This window comes from Pelodiscus sinensis, chromosome 11 (genome assembly GCF_049634645.1).
Source record: "Pelodiscus sinensis isolate JC-2024 chromosome 11, ASM4963464v1, whole genome shotgun sequence".
Taxonomy (NCBI): Eukaryota; Metazoa; Chordata; order Testudines; family Trionychidae; genus Pelodiscus; species Pelodiscus sinensis.
The window spans coordinates 10,080,682-10,102,610 of record NC_134721.1 but is presented as its reverse complement, the minus strand read 5'-3'; the positions used below and the strand labels follow the sequence as shown (position 1 = coordinate 10,102,610).

Below are 21,929 nucleotides of genomic sequence, written 5' to 3'. Positions count from 1 at the left end.
AATAAAGAGGCTTTTAAAAGTAGGAAATATGAGTAATTAAATTGCATTGGAGAAGGGAATGTAAATTGTTTCTTGAAAATAAATTTGGGTTTCTGGCACATATTTAATAATATCCCTCGGTGTATTAGGAAACCCATTTCCATTCAAAGATTATAAAAACACAGAAATTCACACATCAGTGAATTGTGATTTTTTTTTAAAGGTTCTGTGCTCTTTTTTTCTTTCAGAGGTAGCATAATTACCATGTCATTTAGCAAAGATTATAATAACTGCTCAATTTTTACCGACTGGTGTAGTAAACAGTTGAATAAACCCATATGGCATCTCAAAGTGTGTGTGTGTAAAAGAGAGAGGAGAGAGATTTCTACTAGTTTCTTCATATATGAATGATCAAACTTACTAGCATGACGAAGATCCTAAAATGGGGAGCAATTTCAGATTTCTCTGGTGATGTCAAGCTGGGCAAGAAAATCATCAGTACTCCATAGCAAACTGGTCTATTGGCTTTAGTGATGGTGCTAGCTAATTAATTTTGTTTCCAGGAAAGCAACATAGGAAACCTTTATAGGTATGCAGAAGGTATTTTTCTCTTAGTAAAGATCTCCTTCTCTAATACTTAAATTTCCTAAAATAACCATAAACACAGAATTTGTGGCGTCTGAATCCAGCTGTGCAAGACTTTAATAAAGGTCTAGGTCTCTCTGAGCATGGCATAAGCTAAGTGCAACAGCATATGTTATTATGATAACCCTGTGACATTCCCTGTAATGGAACTCTGTCTGTTCTTCGCAATAACATCCAGAAGAATGGAGAGACTTTAAAATGTACTCATGAGTGCATAGGTTGAATTATGAAACTAAAAACCTGTTGTTGACTAGTATCTTGAGTAGAGAAATGTTCTAAAGACAGATTCTGTCCATAGCTTCAGACAGAATTTGATAGTTCAGGGTGATTACAGTGCTTCCTTTCAAACACTGGACTGATCAAGAAGAAGAGACATGCCCATATTTCTTGGAAATCTGGCTGATTTTAGTCCTCCATTAAAATACCGTGTTACACATTAGCCTTTAGATCTCTGAACACAATTTAGCTCCTGAAACACTTAAAACACCTGCAAAATAATAACGTAAAACAAGTGAGACATTTCTGAGCAGCCGCTGGAAAGGAACCATTTGCCAGAAATGGTGCTGACACACTTATTTTAACCCCTTCTAGCTTCTGGTTGCATCCTTATATCAATGTGTTATTAACACCTTGCCCAAAATTCTCCATAAAGGAATGTAGGGCTGGTGTAAGGATGACTTGCTTTTCCCGTCTTCCTGTTCATCACCCAAGGTGCAGTCCTTTCTCCTCTTGCAGTAAGATCCACCTTTTAAAAATATCATTGCTGCTTTCCCCAGTTGAACCTTCAAGGGGATGTCAGGAATTCATTCACTGCCTGTAGGTTTTAAAACTTTCCAGCTTATTGAGTAACAAAATTGTTTCCTGCTAATTGTATTGACTGAATATTTAAAGCCTTTGGAAGTAAAGAGTTTTTTATTTAAAGCATAGCATCCACATATATACTATTTTATGGAAGGCAAAGGTCATCTGGGGCAAGCAGCCAAAACAGTCAATTGTCTCATTGCAATACATAAGAAAATAAGATTGAAAGGTGTGGTAAAAAGGTTTAAACAAGTTGCTCATTATTATAATGGGTCTGTCTTAACTTGTTCTTAATTATCTGTAGAGATTTCTGTTATTTATAATTCTCCTGTGATGGCAGGGAAGCAAAGGACCATAGCTTGCTCTCTCGTCAGATTCATACTAGTATAAATCAGGAATAAATGTACCTAAGTCAGTGGAGTTATACTAGAAGATACCCATGGAACTGATCTTGGCCAGAAGTTGAACCTGATTCTCTTGCATCTGAGTATGGGGGACAACCAGTCTGCTATTGGGCTAGGTCTTAGCATGTTAGTCCGAGAAGAATCTGCTGTTATGTTTTCCTTACTACTGTATCAGTGGCTCAAGAAACACTTTTGTTTCGCTCAAACTTTCTATCCATGAAACTTTTCTGCTGCGGGAAGGGAAGTAATTTTAACAATTTAATATACTACATAATATGTTTTATAAGCTGGCGCGAATGATCCTAAGTATTTTGGTCTTTTTCATAACACAATGAACCTAATATTGGTAAAAAAAAATACACATCTTGGCTGCCACCATAAAGAGAAGCTAGATTTAATAAACAGTTATGAATGTTGGCAGCTGCCTATCAGATTGTATAACATTGGCTATAGCACATGAAGACAGTGTCAACTTACATTTTATCTCCGACGTATTTTCAAAGCATTTATTTTTCTTTCTCTTGAGTCCTTAACCTAATTTAAGTTATATAATTGGCTGAATATTTTTCCACAGAGCTAATTGGCTAGTTGCCAGCGTGGAAACCATTGTCTGACTTGATGATGATCAGAAATTAACATGACATTTGCGTGGTGGTAATGGAATATATTAGTAATGTAATTCATGACTGTAAGAAAGAGACCATCGTCCCCCACCTATGATCAGCAGGAGGGGCTCGCAGGATGATGAAATGCTCCCAGCAGGCACCTCACAGCAGTGACTAGCCAATCTCTATGTCAAATTTAGTTTTAAATTCTTCAGACAAAGCTGTAATGCTTACCAATTAATTACTACAAATGTCAATTAAAAATCTACCAAATAATATGGTAACATTAAATTTCAATTAAAAAAATTACATTTAACAAAGAGGATATAACATTATTTTAATGAATTCTGCTGAAGGTGACAGTTTATCTAGATCTATTTATACCGTGTAGGTGGATCTAAATTCATTGGATAATGTTAACCATGTTACTTCATTTACAGATTAGTTGTGAAAATTATTTCCACTGTGGCTATGTCCTGGAGGAGATGTGGTGTCAAGGGGCATTTCTCATCCTGAAAAGAAAGGGGAATTTCAAGCTTTAAGTACAGAAATGTTTTAACACTTAAAATGAAAGATCTATCATAGAACCTTCTTACTAGCTGAATTCATGGTATATCTCAGAGTTTAATATTAAAACCGAATATAGATTTTTTTTTTAAATAGTGGAGTAAAATGAGACCTGCGTTTGTTGTGAATGTATTTGTTTTCTTACAACAGTTTCCCAATTAAATCTGCTTTGATGTAGATGTTTTCTATTCTTTGTGCATACAAATAATTATGTTAGCAGGCTTCTTATCTACATGTGAAGGTAGTAGACTGTATTGAGCAGGGTTTCACTAGTATGGCCCCTAGCAAAAACTCCAGTTCAACAAGTTGCTGAAGCAATCACATGACTAATTCCATAAATCAGTGAGATTACACATGTTTAAAAGTAACTAAATATATGCCAAAGTACCTTGCTGAATCATGGCCAAAAGGGAATTGCCACAGTTAAACTCATGTACTATGACAAAAGTTTGTATTTACCTATAGTATATATGACAAACTTTTAATAAAATAATAATGTATTAGAATTATGACATTGTTTGTGTTTTCTGTGTTAATGTTGTAACTGAAATGGTATATGGAAAGTAGTAACAGGATGTTTTATTGAATATAGAAAATCTGACTGCATATTACTGGATGTAATATGTAAAATTCTTGGAGTTTTTGAATAAAATACAAAGGTACTGAAAGCCTTTGCAATCTAGAGGGCTCAAAGAGGACTGCTTTCTTATTGGTGGAAAGTAGTCCCCACCCTGGCATAGAAGTCATGAAGGTATGGAAGCACAATTGACAGCTAATATTTATTCTCTGTTCTCATAATGTTAAATATCAGGGAGTATAGGACACCAGAGAAAATAGATTTAACAAGCCTGATTTCTAAAAGTATTGTAATTTATTTCCATCAGCTTTTATTACTTCCTTTTGACACTGTCATGTCTGAAGTAGTGTATAGGGAACAGGACATAGTAAAGACAAGTATTTTTGATTGTTTCAAACCAGAGCTGGAAAAATCCACCCTACAGTAGCAAATGAAATGCTTTCTCTTGCTAGTGTGGGGGCCTGCGCTAACAATTTCCATAGGATTTAAGAATATTTTTTAATGAAATGTTAGTCCCCTATGGCTGTGAAGAAGAGTTACCAAATATAAAGTAATGCTGTGTTCCTGAGTCTGCAAACCAGCAGCTCTGCTGCTGCTCAAGCTTTGCCAAGTGGTGGCCAAATGAAACTGACAAGACTGTTTCATTGTTGCTATTGACAAAAGTGCCTGAGCAGCAGTGACAGGTGTCACTCTATCCCACTTCATACTACTGCCTGAAAGAGGAGGTGGACGCTGATGTTTTTCTTGGAGGTGGAGTGGCCCAAGGAAATGGAGACGGCGGAAGGAACGGAGTAGCAGAAACTGCTTCTCTCCAGCCTCTTCCAGCAATCAGGGAGTTGGTGGAAAGTTAGAGAAGTGCAGACTCCGACTCTCAACAACAGTCAGGAAGCTGTGAATGGGAGAGAAAATGGAAAGCAGCTTCTCTCTTCCAGCATCTAGAGGGGAGTGGAGATTCACATGGAAGGCGGGCCCTGAAGCTATCTCTTTTTAAGTACGGGCAGTCCCCGGGTTACGTACAAGATAGGGACTGTAGGTTTGTTCTTAAGTTGAATTTCTATGTAAGTCGGAACTGGTACATATTGTAGGGGAAACTCTAGCCAAACATTTCTCCAGAGCTCAGTTTTATTCTCCCACACCTCACTTCCCTCAGTCCTTTATTCTCAAGCTGAGGTGTCTGCTGAGAAAAGCCGCTCCGCATCTCCCTGGTCTGCTGGGGGGAAGCAGCTAGTGCGGGGTTGCCTCACCCCGTTTGTAAGTAGGGATCCGATGTAAGTCGGATCCATGTAACCCGGGGACTGCCTGTATATCTATCTTTTGTCTCTGGACCTAGCTTACTCTTCTTAACACAGAGTGTGTGCTTGTGCCTTCAGATTGAATTACTTCTGGCATTTCTCTAACAATACCTGTATGGCGTAGTGCTGAGGAACGTATAGTTTTGGAGCTTTCCAATCTGCTAGAAGCTGTAAGCTATATTCTCTCCAGGAATTCTACCTCCAATAGGAAGAGGCTTTTTGCTCTTTGGGTATATCTAGACTGTGAGGATCTATTGGAAAAAGATATGCAAAATTCACTCCACGTTTTGCATATCTTTTTCTGATACTTTCGTCTGAAGAGGCTTTTCTGAAATTTGGCCTGTCTACACTGGTCCAAATTTCAGAAAAAAACCCCTCTTTAGAAAGCCCCCTTCTTCCTTGTGGAATGAGGAATATAGGGGCTTCCAAAAGAACACGTTTGCTGTTCTGCCAAAAAAAAAAAAAAAGCGATAGAGCAAACATCTTCACTGGATGCGGCAGTATCCCGAAAAACCTCCAGTATCCCGAACACCCCTGCAGTCTAGCCGTACCCTTTATATCAGATTCAACTAAGCATTTAAGACAAGAATATTTTTTATTTTCAGTTGGGAGTACTTATATCTATTAAGTCTTTGGTTGCCCTATATTAAGAAGATCAAGAAGCAGAGGCCTTGAACAGCCTCATTTAAATGTCTTTGGTTGATGAAGGGTTGAGCCCTTCTAATGTGCATTTGGTATAAAGTCCTTTTTGACCAGTGACATTTTTTTAGCATAAGCCATGGCAGTTGCAATGAATCCCAAGAAAACTAAACTAGGAGAGGACATCAGAATAGGCTTTCACCATGGCCACTGGCCTCTCTTTGTTGGGAAAATCAAAGCTTACAGCCATTTAGCTGAGTTTTACAAATATGTAGAGGTTAGCATCTATAGCCTATTAATTCAGGTGTCCTTAAGAGATGGGTAACTGCTCCCATCAGAATGCTCATCTAGCAAAGAACCAACATGTCAGGTGAGATGAGACAAACGTCACTGATTTCATTCTGTTCTTCACAACCTACACCTTATTGTAAATCTTTATACAAAGTATGTCTTGTAAGGTATGATTTGAAAACTCATAATTTGCTGGTCATAATTTGCTGATTAAAGTATGTGTGGCACCATTGTGTACGGAGTTAAGATTCTCCTGTATCATGTTATTAACACATGTTCCAAACTCCATAGCCCTGCCCAGACATAGGTTGGCAAACAGGTTTGTCCTAATCAAAACATTGTGTGCTTTGCTTAATTTGCATTTAAACAGAAAACAGAAGTATCAAGCAGAAAGGGAAGACGAAGGAAGTTTTAACAGGTTTAAAAAAAACCCAAAAAACTAGAAGAGAACATCCTTCCATATAGACTGTCTCCTGGAAAATGTTTTCAAGAGAGGGACGGAAATTATAAAAAGTAGGGACCCCTCTTATTCTCCCTGACTATCACATTCCTGAAGAGACAAAGGAAGCAACTAATGGACTCCGGAAGAGGGGTCCTGACTTGAAGAATTTTGTCACTAAGGGTGTGTCTAAACTACACCCCTCTGCCGACAGAGGGATGTAGATTAGGCATATCGCTATTGCAAGTGAAGCTTGGATTTAACTATCCCACGCTTCATTTGAATAGAAATGGCTGCCGCTCTTTGCCGACGCGGCACTTTACTGGCAAAAAGCAGCATTCTAGACAGGGATTAGTCGACAAGGAAAGCCTTTTCCGACTGATTCTGTAAACCTCGTTGCATGAGGCGGCATAAGGGATTGGTTGGAAAAGGCTTTCCGTGTCGACCGATCCCCATCTAGACTGCTGCTTTTTGCCGGCAAAGTGCCACGTTGGCAAAAAGCGTTGGCCATTTTTATGCAAATAGAGTGCTGGATATTTAAATCCCCGCTTCATTTCCAATAGCGATGTGCCTAATCTACATCCCTCTGTCGGCAGAGGGGTGTAGTCTAGACACACCCTTAAGTTTCTGAAAGCATGAGAGAACTTTGCTTTGACTCAAATGCTTTTCAGTGCCTAACTCAAAAGATATTAATCTTATTTTTCCTGTAACCATTTCTGACTTGTATGCCTTATGACTTGTATTGCTTAAAATCTCTCTCTAGTTAATAAAATTGTTTTATTGTTTTGTCTAATCGAGTGTTCAAGTTGAAGTGTGTGGGTAATTCCATTTAGAGTAACAAGTTGTGGTGTGTATTATTCTTTGAAAGAAATAATGGATTTAATGTATTTGTATTTTATAGCAGAGAGGTGGGCAGTGCAGGAGATGCATTTCTGGGGAGAAATGTGAAACCAGGAGTATGTTGTGGTCACCCTGGGTGGTGAGTTCAAGGCTGGTAAGTGCCTTGGTGTGGCTGGTTGACTGCAGCGCATGCTCACGCACACACGCACACATACACACACAGAGCTGGGGGTGACTTGCTGCTGGAGGCTGTTTGGGAGCAGTAAGGTGTTGTAAAGGGCACCCCAGCTTGCAGGGTAGAATGACACAGCTACTCATTGGTCTGGATTGTACCCTGATATGTCCAAGTCCCCCAGAAAGGCAGCACAGTTTAGTAGATGTACTCATACCAAGGCATACACTACACAGACAGGGTATGTCTACACTACCACCCTAGTTCGAACTACGGTGGTTAATGTAGTCAATCGAAGTTGCAAATGAAGCCCGGCATTTAAATATCCCGGGCTTCATTTGCATCTTGCCGGGCGCCGCCATTTTTAAATCCCCAGTAGTTCGGACTCCGTGCCCGCGGCTACACACGGCAAGGAATAGGTAGTTCGAATTAGGCTTTATAATTTAAATGCCGGGCTTCATTTGCAACTTCGATTGACTACATTAACCACCCTAGTTCGAACTAGGGTGGTAGTGTAGACATACCCACACAGAGCAAACAACTTAGGGAACATTAGATTCAGTGAGAAATAAGGATGTTAAATTTTGACTAATCAGCTAATTGAGTAGTTCATTGTTTCCATTAACTACTCCATTAGTCATTAAGGGAGTGTGTGGAGCACTCGCCATCCCAGCTACGTCTCTGCCTTTTAAATGTAGCAAGAGCCCCACAGGCTTTACATTTAAAAGGCTGAGGTGAGCAGTTGGACTCAGTGTGAGTGGGGACTGCTTGATTTCCCCCTTGGCCATTTCTGCCTCCCCTACTTCCCTTTTAAACCAGCTCCAGTCCCCCACCCCCTTGCTGCCTCTGACACAGAGGCAGCAAGGCGGGGGAAGCAACTAGTCAAGTAGTGACTCGAGTTCCCAATAAGCCTAGGCTTATCGGGTAGTCAACTAGTCACTTACATCCCTAGTGAGAACTTGAGAATGTTCTTTCAGCTGCTCATGGGCTACCCTCTAAGTAGAAGCTACTGGAGGTTCTGCTGCTGACATAAAGGAATGCAGGTTGAGACCCTTAGTCCCAGCTCTGTTGCATGTGGTTGGAAAGGGGCTCTGAAGAGTTCCTTCAGCAGAAGAACATGGGACGTAGCCTGCTCCTGTGGGAGTATCCTAGCCAGCAGACTCGCTGGGGCCTGGGCAGGTGGAGAGGAGGGCTCGGCTCCGTAGTCCCGTAAGGGGCGAGGCCTCTGCAGAAGGCGTGGGACTGGGGCAGCCAGCCCTCAGTGCTGTGCAGACCGTGCCTCCTGGGGCTGCGGCCGCAGTAGCAGCAGTGGCCGGGAGCCCTGGGCCTCTTTGAATCCCCTCACTCTTTGAATCCTCCCACCAGGGTGCATTTATGATACCATTACTCTGATAAAGCCCTTTGGGGGACAATGTGAAGCTGAAAGAAATGGCTTCATTCATGCTCCATGAATATTCCTTTCCAGCAGAAGTGTCCCCAACCCCATTATTTCAGTATATGAACAAATTGAGGAGAGGGCTACTTGCCAGGAAAATTCCCACTCGGGATAGTTATGAACACTGTCTGTTCGGCATGATTGGGCAGTCATCGACTAGCTGAGGGAGGGTTTTAATGTAAAACAAAACAGTGACTTCCAATAGACATGGGCACTCTGCCAGCCTGTTTGGATGTGTTCCTTCAGTACTGCTTCCAAGGCCTGTCCCTCTCGGTCTTCATGGATTGAACTTGCACATCAGGATGGGTATATATCTTTGCCTAGACTGACTTATGAGAGGAAAACCCCTTGGAGAAAAGTTGTGACTGAAATGCCCCACAGCTTTTTTGATAATTTGCTTTAGGAATACAGTACCCGAAGCATTTTGGGTACCTTTGCTATGAATGACGTACTTTGAGTCTGATTCTCTTCATGGTGAAGTTAATGGCAGATGTTTTTCTATCTAGGAGAATAATTTTGTGGCCCATAACTGAAATTATCAGTATGTCAATGCCCTGTTGACTTGAGAGGCAACAAGATCTGACCCTCTTGCAGTTTAGGGATGTTAAAATGCATTTATTTAGGTAAGCATGTAACCGCTGAAATCATAGAGGCAGTAGCGCATACAGAGGCGGCCCCGGGGAGCTGGCTTACAAGTAGTGGCAGCGGGGTGGGGTGGGGGTTCCAGGCTCGTTAGTTAACCGTTTACACTCTCACATTCCTATTGCAGTTTGGGATGGTGTCTGAGGTTTTTGCTTTTTATTATTACTGTTGAAATACTGACAAAACCAATAATGCCACTGCTGCTGTTTTGAGGAAAATATGACTAAAACTGAAGGGGAGAACAAAATTTATGAATGGAAGAAACCCCTTAGTTTTTTACTCTGGGAATTTTGCTGGTGTAAAATTCAATGGAACAAATAGGGACTTTTCCTGAGTAAGGAATGAGGAAAAACTAATTCCCATTGAATTAATTGGGAACTGAGCCTGACTAAATGGAGAATAAGCCTCAGCTTTCAGCTTAAAAAACTTCCCCTTTCCTTTTCAATAAATGGCATGTCAGATGGTGTGATGATTATTATTTTTTTTTAAAGCACTGGAAACATTCCTTCACACCATGTCTCGGTGCACACCTGAAGTTTGTCTTCAACCATCATAACACATGGACTTTTGTACGTTATCACTAAATCACTTTTTTTTTCTGAGACTTCCACAAAAAGTCAGGCACCACTCTGAGCTAAAACCAGTGTCATTTTTAGAGTTTGGCCTTAACCTGGAATTTCCATGTTTTTGTGGGTTTAAGTCAAACCTTAACATTACTTCTATGTAATGTTTTTGTGGTTTAATGTTCTTAGGGTTTTTTTACAGTATTTCTTTTCAGTTCTGTCAGTGAAGTGTATGAAAGTTGACAAGTGTAAATATGTAGTTAGACAATTTAAAAAGTGTATTATTTACTGATCGACCATAATGGCTCCTTCGAGTCATTATACTCAATCATATCATGTCAATCTGCAGCAGTTATTATGGTAGTAGTACAGATGTGCACATTTTTAAAAGAGAAAAACATTGTGCATGCATAAAAGCTGCTTTTAATTGTCAATATGTTCTTTTCTAAAATATTGGTAGTTTAGTCTATAAGCCATAGTATGGCCTTAAAAAGAAAGGGAAGAATAATCATATAGGAAGATTAAAAAAAAGCTATCGCTGACATTTCAGTGTAATGGCTTATCTGTGTTCTAGTGTGGCTGGTTTGTCATCCAGTTTCAGGGAAAATCTAGAACCCATAACTTCGGTCTTGGCAGATATAAAGCTTTTCATGAGACCTCTGCATTTTTATGTATAGTCCTGCATACGCTTCCCTTGAAATCATGATTGTGCTTGTGCTATTTGCAAATTACTGCTCTGAGAATACAGTACAGTGCAAGGCAACCTATATTAATGCTGTGTCCTTCCTGTAATGTGCCACAAAAAATACCTTAATGAGAACTAGATTTAGGAAGAGAGGAAAACAACATGAAGCTTTGAACGGTGTGAAATAAAAGGAAGACATGAGCCTTTGTAGGCTAGCTCAATTGAAGAGGGAGTTGGAAAGTGGCGCAAGAGCTAAGAAGTGGCTTGCTAGTTAAAATGAATAGTAGCCCTTCAGGAGAGGAGCTCTGAAAAGAAGGTCCAGGAATGAGTGATTGTGGAGGATAGGGAAGTTCTTGCCACAGGTGCAATGAAATCTAGTGTTTGGTTATTTGATATGGAAAATGGAAAATGTAGAGAAGTCAAGAAAGCTAGACTCAAAGGCTACGTCTAACTACAAAGATGTTTTGAAAGTGAATATGCAAATTCTGTGGGAATTTGCATATCTTCTTCCGATCGCATTTTCGAAAGAGGATCTTTCGAAAGTGAAAGTAGTCTGGATGCGGGGGGTTTCGGAAAAAAACGCTCTTCCTAAAAAAAAGGAGGTTTACGCAGCTTTTTGAAAAAGGGTTTTTTCCTGAAAAAACTCAACATACAACGCATCCAGACTACTTTTACTTTCGAAAGATCCTTTTTTGAAAATACGATCAGAAGAAGATACACAAATTCCCATGGAATTTGCATATCTTCTCTTGAAATCAAAACGTAGTCTAGACGTGCTCTTAAAGAGTCAGATTTTGAGCTCATGTAAAGTTGTGATGGTCTATTAACTTCAACCTTGATTTACGTTGGTTGAGAATCTGACCCTTTGTTTTCAAGGCCTCCATAGTGCCATGTAAGTGGAAGTCATTTTGTGTGCTCTACCCCCATTAAATGGATAGAAGGCTGCAGGATGTAGGGTAAGCAATGAGGTGGCTCCCTCTTTTTTGTGTTCAGATGCAGAACATCAGAGCAAGTTGTATTCTTTGTTCAGCTCAAATTTGGGGACAAATTCTGCTGTGGTACATAGTATCAGCTATGTCACTGCGGATTTACACTGTTCTAAATTAGAGGTGAATGATATAAACTGTGTCCTATTATTCTGCAATAATTCATCTCCCATTGAAAATCAGATATTTTGCTTTCTGAGTAGGAGAAAGTATACTTAGAGGAAACTGAATTGAAATGTACGCCTAGATGGTCAGTAGCTTGAAGTACATATGCATACTTATTTCCAGTTCTTGCAAGAAATTCAAATATTATCAGTGCAACAGGTTTTAACCTAATCAGAGCTACAAATGATATTTCCCCCCCACTTCAGTGGTACTCAGCACTACTTATTCCCTGAAATTTTGATAAAACACTAGGTTGCCTTTAGAGCAGTAAGCAAAAAGTATGCAAAACACCTTGCCTGTCTAGGGTCTCTACTCTGGCCTCTGGTCATATATTTGAGGTCAGGATTGTATCTTAAATTTGTGGAAACTTGGCCAAGGAAAGTCACATTTAGAATTCTTTTTAGATTGGCCTGTCTCCCCCCCACTGTATTTAGAAAAGTTACTTGAAGTTTCAGTAGCTAGAATCTGGAAATACCTAAAGAGCTCTTACTGGGGTCATTAATTTAAGCTTGCCATTGAAATATCATTTGCCTAGGAATATCTGATTTATTAAAGAGCTATAAAGATTTACATATTCAACTTGTTGACTATTCCAAAAAGGAGTAGAGTAATTCAGTTTTTGGACTCTCTCTAGTGCGATTGGCTTCCCGTCTGGGGAACTTATTTTAGGGAAAAATCAGTGTCAACTGAAAAACCTTCCATTCTAAAAAGACAAAAATTCTCCTACTTGTGAAAATGTGTCTTGGCAGCTGCTTTAACTTCTGATACAAGATTTAACACTTTTCACTAAACATGCATATTTACCATGGCAACAGCTACGTTACAGGCCACATGTTGGGAGTCTTGTCGATTGTTGCAGAAGCTTCTAACCAGTTGCATTTTGATGATTTTGTTGCTGCCATTGGCAGAAGGGGTCTTTTGGGGGGTTTCTCCTTGAATGGACTTCCATGGACATCAGAACACCTGCAGCTGAACAGTGGTTCTTTGCATGGGAGGGGGAACAGTTCACAGCAGAATATGCTAATTAGCTGTTCACTTTCACCTCTGATTTTTTACAAAATCTTTTGTGTTCCTTTTTAACATCTTTTGCTAGGTTAGAATTATTAACTATTTCTGTAGCACTCGTTTTTGCGCTAGTGAAGTGCTGAGGTGTCCTCAACTTTTAAGCTCTTGTCCTACAGTAGCAGAACACACAGAAGCACCTCAGGTCTCCTTGATTTCATAGTTACCCAGGTGATTTCCTCTCCTGAGCAGGTCCGGTCTTGCAGAATGGTCTTCATTCCTTTTCTGAGGCTTGTTTGCCTGTGACCTTTTTACCATTCTCACAAATTTCCAACCTTTCTCCTCCACTGGTGTCGGCACGTTCTGGGAGAGATGCATTCCGTTCCTCTTCAGAGGGACATAGGAAAAGCTTGGTGAACATGGCAGCATGATGGCAGATAACTTTCCCTTTTAACAAATGCAAAGTAACCCACATTGGAAGGGGTAGTCAGAACTAGTCCTAGCAGTCGGTGGGTTCTAAATGAACTGCAGTCACTTGGGGGAAAAGACCTGAGTGCTGCTATGCCACAGCTCAATGGAAACTTCTCCCCAGCATACAGCAGCAGTCAGAAAAACTAATACAATGTTAGCATGTATAAAGAATGGGACAGAAAAATCTATAATGCCCCTTATAAATCAGTGGTATGGCCTGGAATGCTGTGGTCTCTTGTGATTAACCTATCTTACAAATTTAACACAAGTCCAAGCTACAACTGAGGACATGCAGGGACTGGCACCAAAAAGGACTGGTCTGGAAAGACTTCCATAGAAGGAGAAATTGAAAAGATGGGGGCAGTGTAGTTTTAGAGAAGAGGGCGAATAAGAAGGGTAGTAATCCAGGTATATGACTTAACGAATGGTAGAGAAGAGGTAAATAGAGTGCTGTTATCTATCTTTTTGTAATCACATAAGAACAAAGGAACATTCAGTGAAACTAAAAGGTGATGAAAGGAAATACTGCCCCTTCATCCTCGATGCATAAAGGATCCGTGGTGGCCATGGCATGTTGAGATTAAGACGCAGATGAATTTGAAGAAAAGGATGAGAAATGCACGTGAATAATGAACATCTACAGTTGTATTAAATATGTGTCTTTTTGTTTAGAAGGGCTAGAAACTCTCATGCCAGAGGGCAAAGTCAATCTCTAACTGAAGGGGTTAGGATGAATTTTTCCTTACATGCAGATTATTTCATAAACATTTGTCTACTAGGGATGTAAAATACCATTTAATTAGTTAACTCAGGGGTTCTCAAACTTTGTGATGCCGCGACCCCCCTCTAAGTTGCTCGTGACCCCCCGGGGGGTCAGGACCCACAGTTTGAGAAACGCGGAGTTAACTAGTTAAACGTTAAGTTGAGCCAGTTAACTGGTTAAATGGGAACCTGCAGTGGGTAGGGAACTACCTGTTAATTGGAACCGGTAAGTCTCGTCCATGAAGGGTGAGGCTGACCGGTTAACCATTCATATCCCTACTGTCTACAAAGGGGTTTCTCTGAAGTGTCTGATTCTGGACATTGTCAGAGTACAGATTAGGAGACTAGACAGGCCATTGCTCTGGTCTGTCTGTCAGTTCCTATTAATCCTTTGTGATTTGGCTTCAAATGCTTTGTCTTAATGCCTGTGTCAAAAGGCTGTAATCAGGACTTGAGGGAGGGGATCTCACCTCACCCCTGTGCACTACAAAAGGGCTTTTCCTCCAAAAAAATTAAACTGAAGAAATAACAGGCATTAAGCTCTGAGAAGCAAGAATTGAACCTACAACCAAGAACTTAATCTACATGATCCATCGAGCACCTTAGCTTCTAGTGCTATGGGTCTGATTAATAATAACCCCCTTTAGCAAGTCCTAACATAGGCTGGCAATGGGGATAGAACACTCAGCTGATTCTGTGCTGCTAACTCAGTGCTTCTTTGATCACCGTTGCCTTCTATGAATTGCTTTTGGTTGCTGGTTTGAATTTGGTCCCTTACTTGATGGTGTGAATTTGAGAAGCTGTGTCGAGCCAGAACGTTTTGCTTTCCTTTTTAGAACAGTGGCTTTCCTAAGGTGTCATGTTTGTTTCCATTTTGTGGGAAGTTTAAAATTGAGTGCTTCAACTATGTGGATTTTATCCTGTACAAATATATCTGTTAAAAGTCACTTTAGCCTGTATATGAGTGACTAAGAAAAAGGCAGCAGAGTGGGAGGAAGAAAAATCTTTTTGTTTTACTTAAATCAAATACCCAATTGGGATTTCAATTATACATGAATGTTACACTTGTTTGTTACTAAGGTGACTGGAGTGTCAAGGTTACTAAGGTGACTGGAGTGTCAAGGTTATGTGGATGTAGTACTATTATAAACACAAAGATTATGCAAAAAAGAAAAATAATAATGTTGGCTTAAATCATCATATTCTTGTATCATAAAGTTGCACAGCATCCGACATTTCAGATTTGGTTCTATTAAATTACCTATTTAATAATTTGAATCCAAAGTTATTTTTATATTGCAAATGTGTGACTGCAAGGTTATTTTAAGATATATTTATTAAGGGAATGAATACAATAAGACAAGTCATTGCAGCCCACATATAGTTTCTTGACTTTTCATTTTATGATGTTTCAATTGCATATGATTACTGAATGTAAGTTTTAACTTTTACGGGGGTTCATTAGAGATGCACTTGTGTAGAAAGAAATTCAGTAGAAATGTTTTTTTTTAAAAAAAAAAGCATTAGAAGTGGAGTGAGATGGGGCAGCCTTATTGTAACATAAATCATCTGCCTAGGGTTTCAGTTCTGAGCTTAGACACTCATTTCTTGCATTGTCAAGGGCTGGACGGACTGGAGAGGAAACTTGCTCATTATCTGGGATGGGGTCTATGTGTGGATTAAATAACTGGAAAGAGTGACATCTGCTCTGATCAATGCAAGGCTTCGAAGAGGGGAAGAATTGGGGGATCCCAGATCAATGACAGTCATGACCTGTTTCCTGAGTAGGGTGCAGGAATGATGTGTAGCACTCGAAGGGCTGAAACAGGCTGGGCTGACTAATTGCACAGCTGAATGCTGATGTTCATCATGTGCCTTTTGAAACAGCACGAATCAAGTGTCTAGTGAAGAATGAGGGTTCGGTGCACCTATGGAATTCTGATTTCATAGAGAAACAAGGCCAAATGAATTGGTAATAAAACAATGGACCTGTTCCGTTAAAACCAATCTTAGTAGGAGAGTGCTGGGAAAATGGTCATTGGGGGCATGCTTAAAGGAATAAACATGATACGTGAATGTATCTGCCCTGTGGTTAAAATAAATGCTGTGATGCTTTTGGTGAATGCTAAACAGAAGCAAATCATGCATGCACAGTATTTTTAGTTAGGTTGTTTATTAGTGTGATTTAAAAAAAAAAAAAAAAAGCCCTAACCAAACAATCCTGTCTTTAATAGGAGGAGTTTTTGTATTCAGAACTCGCTGTGACATTAGCTATTCACTTATTGTCTATTCTGAGTTACGAGCTTGTCATTTCCACCTAATAATTTCTCTTGTGATTGCAAACCTGAGAGGCGAAGCAAAGACCAAGGGAAGTAGTTCTCCCACTCTGAGTCGAAGGAGGGAGCAAAACCTTCCTCCTCAAACTTTATGCAAGGATGCTCTGTCCTCAAGGGCCTAGGCCTCAAGGCTCCCAGATTTCTCTCTGTTGTATAGGTGGTTAGAACTCCATGCAGAGTACGGCTGGGCAGGATCTTTACAGTGAGCCCTTTCCTCCAAACAGCAGAATTGCATCAGTCGCAGTAATTATCTATGGCAAACACGCCAATTCCACTGATGTAAGTAGGGAATCTTTATACTCTCTGCTGGGCTTTGGAGTGGGCCTTAAATACAAATTTGCTTGTTCTCCCACCTTACGGGTGGACTCTAATGGTAGCAATTGCAGGCATGGACAAAGCAATTTGAATTTGGAGAGTGTGGAAATAAAAAAAAAATGCATTGGGAAAAGAAGATCCTACCTCTTGCGTGATCATTTTGAATTGGATGCTACTTGATAAAAATCTCAAATACCTGAATTTTATTTTCATAACCCAAAGTGTGTTCATCAGGCTGGACTGGAAGAAGAGGGGGGAATTCACTGCTTCCTTGCCAGGAGGCAGGCTGTGAAGTTATAACATGGTCACCCCCCCCCCCCCCCCCCCGGCTGCTTCATTGTGTAATCTGTTTGGGAGTTTGGCTGTAAGAATCATTCTTGCCACATTTAGTAGCCCTTTTGTGATGGCTTGTTTGGAGCTGCATGGAGACCCTGACTGGTATGTGGAGTAGTTTTGTTAAATTTTGATTACTCAGCGAATGGAGTAGTCGATGGAATTTCCATCGACTAGTTGATAAGGGGGAGATGGGATTCTCACTATCCTGGCTGTGCCTCTGCCTTTTAAATGTACTAAGAGCTGCCCGTGGCTCTTGCCCTGTGTTCCTCTGCTGCGCTTCTGCCTTTGAAATGTAGTAAGAGCCACAGGTGGCTTCAGTCCCCGCTGTGCTTCTACCTTTGAAATCTATTAAGCACTATGGGCGTCTTGAGTCCTCGCTGTGCCTCTGCCTTTGAAATGTAGTAAGAGCCCCATGGGGCTCTTGCTACATTTCAAAGGCAGAAGCGCAGCAGTCGGGACCGGTGTGAGCGGGAGCTGTTTCCCCGCTGTGCCTCTGCCCCTGCCCACCCATAGAGACGATGCTGGGGGAAAATGAATTTTAAGCCACCTTCCGCCAGCACTGGCTCCTGCTCGCCTCATCCTTACCACCTCTGTGATAGAGGTAGCAAGGGTGGGAAAGCAACTGTTTGAGTCCTTACTCGACTACCTCATCAGCAAATGCTTATCATGTAGTTAACTTGTTGCTTACATCTCTAACATGAAGCCCTTTGGGCATCTGCTTTGCCCACACGATTATGTCGTCTTAAGAGTTGTTTTTGTTTCTTTCTGCCTGGATGAGTGTCACTCTTACTGAGCAGTGTATTAAACAGCTGTGGGAAAAAAAAGAACTTGCTTCTAACATTCTTGTTTTCTTGAACTGTTTATTGGTGCATAACTTTTTAAATTAGTGGTAGCTGTTATTGGTGCTTATAAATTGTACTTGCATTACCTGTAACCAGCTAACAGTTGTTTACCAGGCATGTACCCCATTTGGGCACTTTATTCAAATAAAGCTAGAATGAGTTGTTTCATTCTGTAAGAGTACAATAGCCTGCCTCTACATTGTCTCCAGAGAAGTGATTTTCTCAGTTTTACCACCTCCTACAACAACAAAAACCAGCTGGAAAGCAAGGGAGCGCACAACTATATAATGGAAAAACAATAAAAATCCACCCTTTGACATGTCCTATTATTGACCATATGACTTTATAATAGAACCTGGATGTCATTATAAATCCAGGTATTTTACCGTACAGCATACTGCAGAAGTAAGTGAATAGCAACTAAGAGAGAACAGACTTAGATTATCTCAAGTTTATAATTAGCAAACATTCTCCTGTCATGTGGCCATCTTAACAAATGAGGTTTGATCAGTTAAGACCTTCAAACCCATGCATCGTTTCCTGGTCGTTCATCAACAATACCTTAAATTTGTCCTTCTCTATTGCAAAAGAGAGATTTTTGTTACAATACCCACAAATCACTCCTATCTGGCATTGTTTAGTTAAGTGATGAGCTGTGACATCCGTGAAACTATTTGCTTTTAGTTCTCACTCTTGGTATGAAGCTAGAATGGAAGGTGAGCAGAAGAAGTGGATATATTGACAGGAAGCCTACATGAGGCATTAGTAAGGATGGGGATGGAAAACCAGCACTGGGGCAAAAGACCCTAGAAACAAGGGGGAAGTGACAGAGGAGGGTGTGATTGTGGGATATATGTTTAGGGTGGGGGAGGTTAGAATTTGGGGGCGGGGAGGGCAGAGGCAGTAAGAATAGGTAGATCTGATGTGTGCTGTAGAAGAAGGAAGGTGGATAGGGAAGAAGAATTGGAAAGGCAAGAATCAGGATACAAAAGGTACAACTTATTGAATAACCAGTTTTCTTACTAATAAAGGGAAGATTCAAAAGGCACTTAGCTATATTTAGTCCCTATCTAATTTAATTATGGTCTAGTTCTGGACACACACAGCTTCTGGGACTGCTGAGCTGTATGAGACCAGGAACCTTTAACCCTCTGAATTCTGAGCTCTTCCCATCTGTAAAGGAGGGAAGTAATGAATGGTTTCTCCTGGAAATGTTCTCTGCACAGATTCAATTCCAATGGCCAGATCTGGAGCTTTAAAATAAGAAGGTGAACCTCTCAAGGCCAGGAGAAATGGGAGGCTTGTTTCTCTCCTGTAAGCCTCTGGACATTTTTCTCTTGTGTTAACAGCCACCATTTGGGCAGCCTTTGCTATTCTGTTGCTCTGACCCTAGCTAGCTTAAATATGCTAACTTAAAAAAAATTGAGGTGCAATGTGTTCTGAGTTATTCCTCAGATATTCTGATGACTTTTTGAGCTAACTGTATAATCCAGTATAAGATTCCTCACTTAATCTAATCCTTATCCGATTACTCTTAATTTTTATTCGTATCCTTTTAAAATTTATTATACTCCTCCTGGATTATCTTTCTTAGGAAACCATTTCCTCTCCCCACCTTGCATTGCTTGCCTGATGGTTTTTCACTTTGTTTCTTTTCTGAAGATACTTTTAAGACCAGTCCTGCCTGCCTGCCTGAAACTCTGGTTTGTTACAAGTTGCAATCCCCTGAATTTTACAGAAGCAGAAGTGGCTTTTCCTAGTTCTCTGCATTCTCTCTCTTGCGCTACAACTCTGCAAACAACTTGACAGACAGAACTTCTTCAGACTCCTTAGTTAACAATAATCAAGATGACTGAAAAACGGGCATGTTCAGAAGAAAATCTCTCTTCAAAAGTAGATTTGTGTGTGTAGAATATAGGATAGTAAGAACGGCCATACTGGGTCAGACCAAAGGTCCATCTAGTTCAGTATCCCATTTTCCAACAGTGGCCAACGTCAGAGTCTTCAGAGGGAATGAACAGAACAGGGCAATTATTGAGTAATCCATTCCCTATTGTCCCTTCCCAGCTTCTGGCAATCAGCTGCTTATGGCTGTTGCATCCCTGACCGTCTTGGCTAATAGCCATTGACGGACCAAGCCTCCATGAGCATACCTGGTTCTTTTTGGAACCAAGTTGTACTTTTGGCCTTTACAACATCCCCACACAAGTTGCTTCACAGGTTGACTCTGCATTATGTGAGAAATGCTTCCATAGGTTTCTTAAAACTGCTGCCTATCAGTTGCATTGGGTGACGCCAATTATTGTGTTTTGTGAAGGGATGTGTATAACACTTTCTCCACCCCATTCATGATTATATAGACCTCTATCAGATCTGCTCCTGGTCATCTCTTCTCCAAGCAAAGAAGTCCAAGTCTTGCTTGTTTGTTTGTTTGTTTGTTTTTTCCCCCAAATGAAACTATTCCATCTCTTTAATTATTTTTGTTGCTTTTTTTGTGTACCTTTTCCATTTCTAGCATTTATTTTTTTTAAATGAGGGGCAATTAGAAGTGCTGCTTAGTTTGGAATGTTTAATTTTATATTTGTAGCGTTTCGTCCTCAACCACAATGTAGCCAACGCTTTGGAGAAGTGAGTGAATCCATCCGTTTGTTCTGCTAGTTTGCAGTGGCTATTCCAGAGACACACATCTTCTGCCAGGTCTGAACACCCGGCTTCCCCTGTTGTTTTCTTGCCTTCCTCCAATTCTTCTAGTTCCTGATGCAGAACACCATTCTGGATACACACCCAGAGATCCCAAGAGGAAGGTTCAGCTCAGGTTAACTAAGTATTCTTCAGTAGGGTACGTTCTTAGCTGGGGAAGTCTGGTAGTTCATTGATTTATGCATGAGCAAGACTCACCCATTTGGTGTATCCTAGTGCCACTTGAAGGAATACAGTGAGATAAAAGAAGCTCCCCCTCAAAATGCAAGTGAGCCATAAGTTACCTATTAATTTAATTTTTTTAAATAGAAAGTTAAAATTCCCTGCCCTCCCTCATTTTCACTTTGTAGCAGGTTCATTTAGCCTCTTAAACACGGAAAGACTACAGAAATAAAACAAGGTGATTGTATCTTTTTAACACAATTCTCACATTTGCTCAGCTCTTTGGTAGAATTACTTGATGGTAACTAAATGCTGTTTATCCTGCCTCCACAGAAAAAATGAAAAATAGGATATTTGAACAGTATTAATAATGAATATTCACCTAATTAGTTCAGTTCATTTTGTTCAGTTTTGACCTTTCCTTTGTGACGGCCTCCTTCCTCTGTAAAGTACGCCAGTTCCTATGGAAACCATGATGTCAACGATATGGGCGGTGCTTAGTGAATCCACATGGGCAGTATAAAATCAATTCTTGCAGAAATTGATGCTCCTGAATGCTGCTATGATGTCCTCCTGAGGGCATCATATAATCAGAATCTACCTCTATAGGGCATCTTGATGGGAATCATGACCCTCTCTGCTGTGTCAATAAAATATCACCACTCTGTACAATGTTCAGGAAGTTTGTTTATTATTTAATCAACTCTGAAAAGTCTGTTGTGTGTCTATAATATAAAGAATACTTCCTGACGTGCCTCTTCAGTCACATCTCAAGTCAGGTCATTGGTTTATGACAACTTCTTAGGCTGCGTCTAGACTACATTCTTCTTTCGAAAGAGGAATGTAAATGAAAGAAATTGAAAATGCAAATGAAGTGCAGATTTACAAATCTCGTGCTTCATTTGCATAATCGCGTCCAATCGGTTTTTCGAAAAAAAGCAGTCTAGACATGGTTCTTTTGGGGAAAAAAACCCTTTTTCAAAAAACCTTAATTCTGAAAAAAATAGGTTTACAGAGTTCTTTCAAAAAAGGGTTTTTTTCCCCCGAAAAAACTGTCTAGACTTTTTTTTTTGGAGAAAACTTTTTTGAAAAAGTGATCGGATGCGATTAGGCTAATGAAGTGTGAGATTAGGAAATCTGCGCTTCATTTGCATTTTTTATTTCCTTCATTTACATACCTCTTTCAAAAGAGGAATGTAGTCTAGACGCAGACTTAGTGAATAAGCCTTATGACACAAATGCAAAGATCCTAATTGCTATTGCCCAACATGGCTGA

At 40.2% G+C, this 21,929-nt stretch overlaps 1 protein-coding gene across 31 annotated transcripts in view; it reads left to right on the top strand.

Annotated features, from left to right (window-relative positions):
- Positions 1-21,929, top strand: part of FOXP1 (forkhead box P1) — a 562,577-nt gene that overhangs the window by 82,712 nt on the left and 457,936 nt on the right. The window lies entirely within an intron of this gene.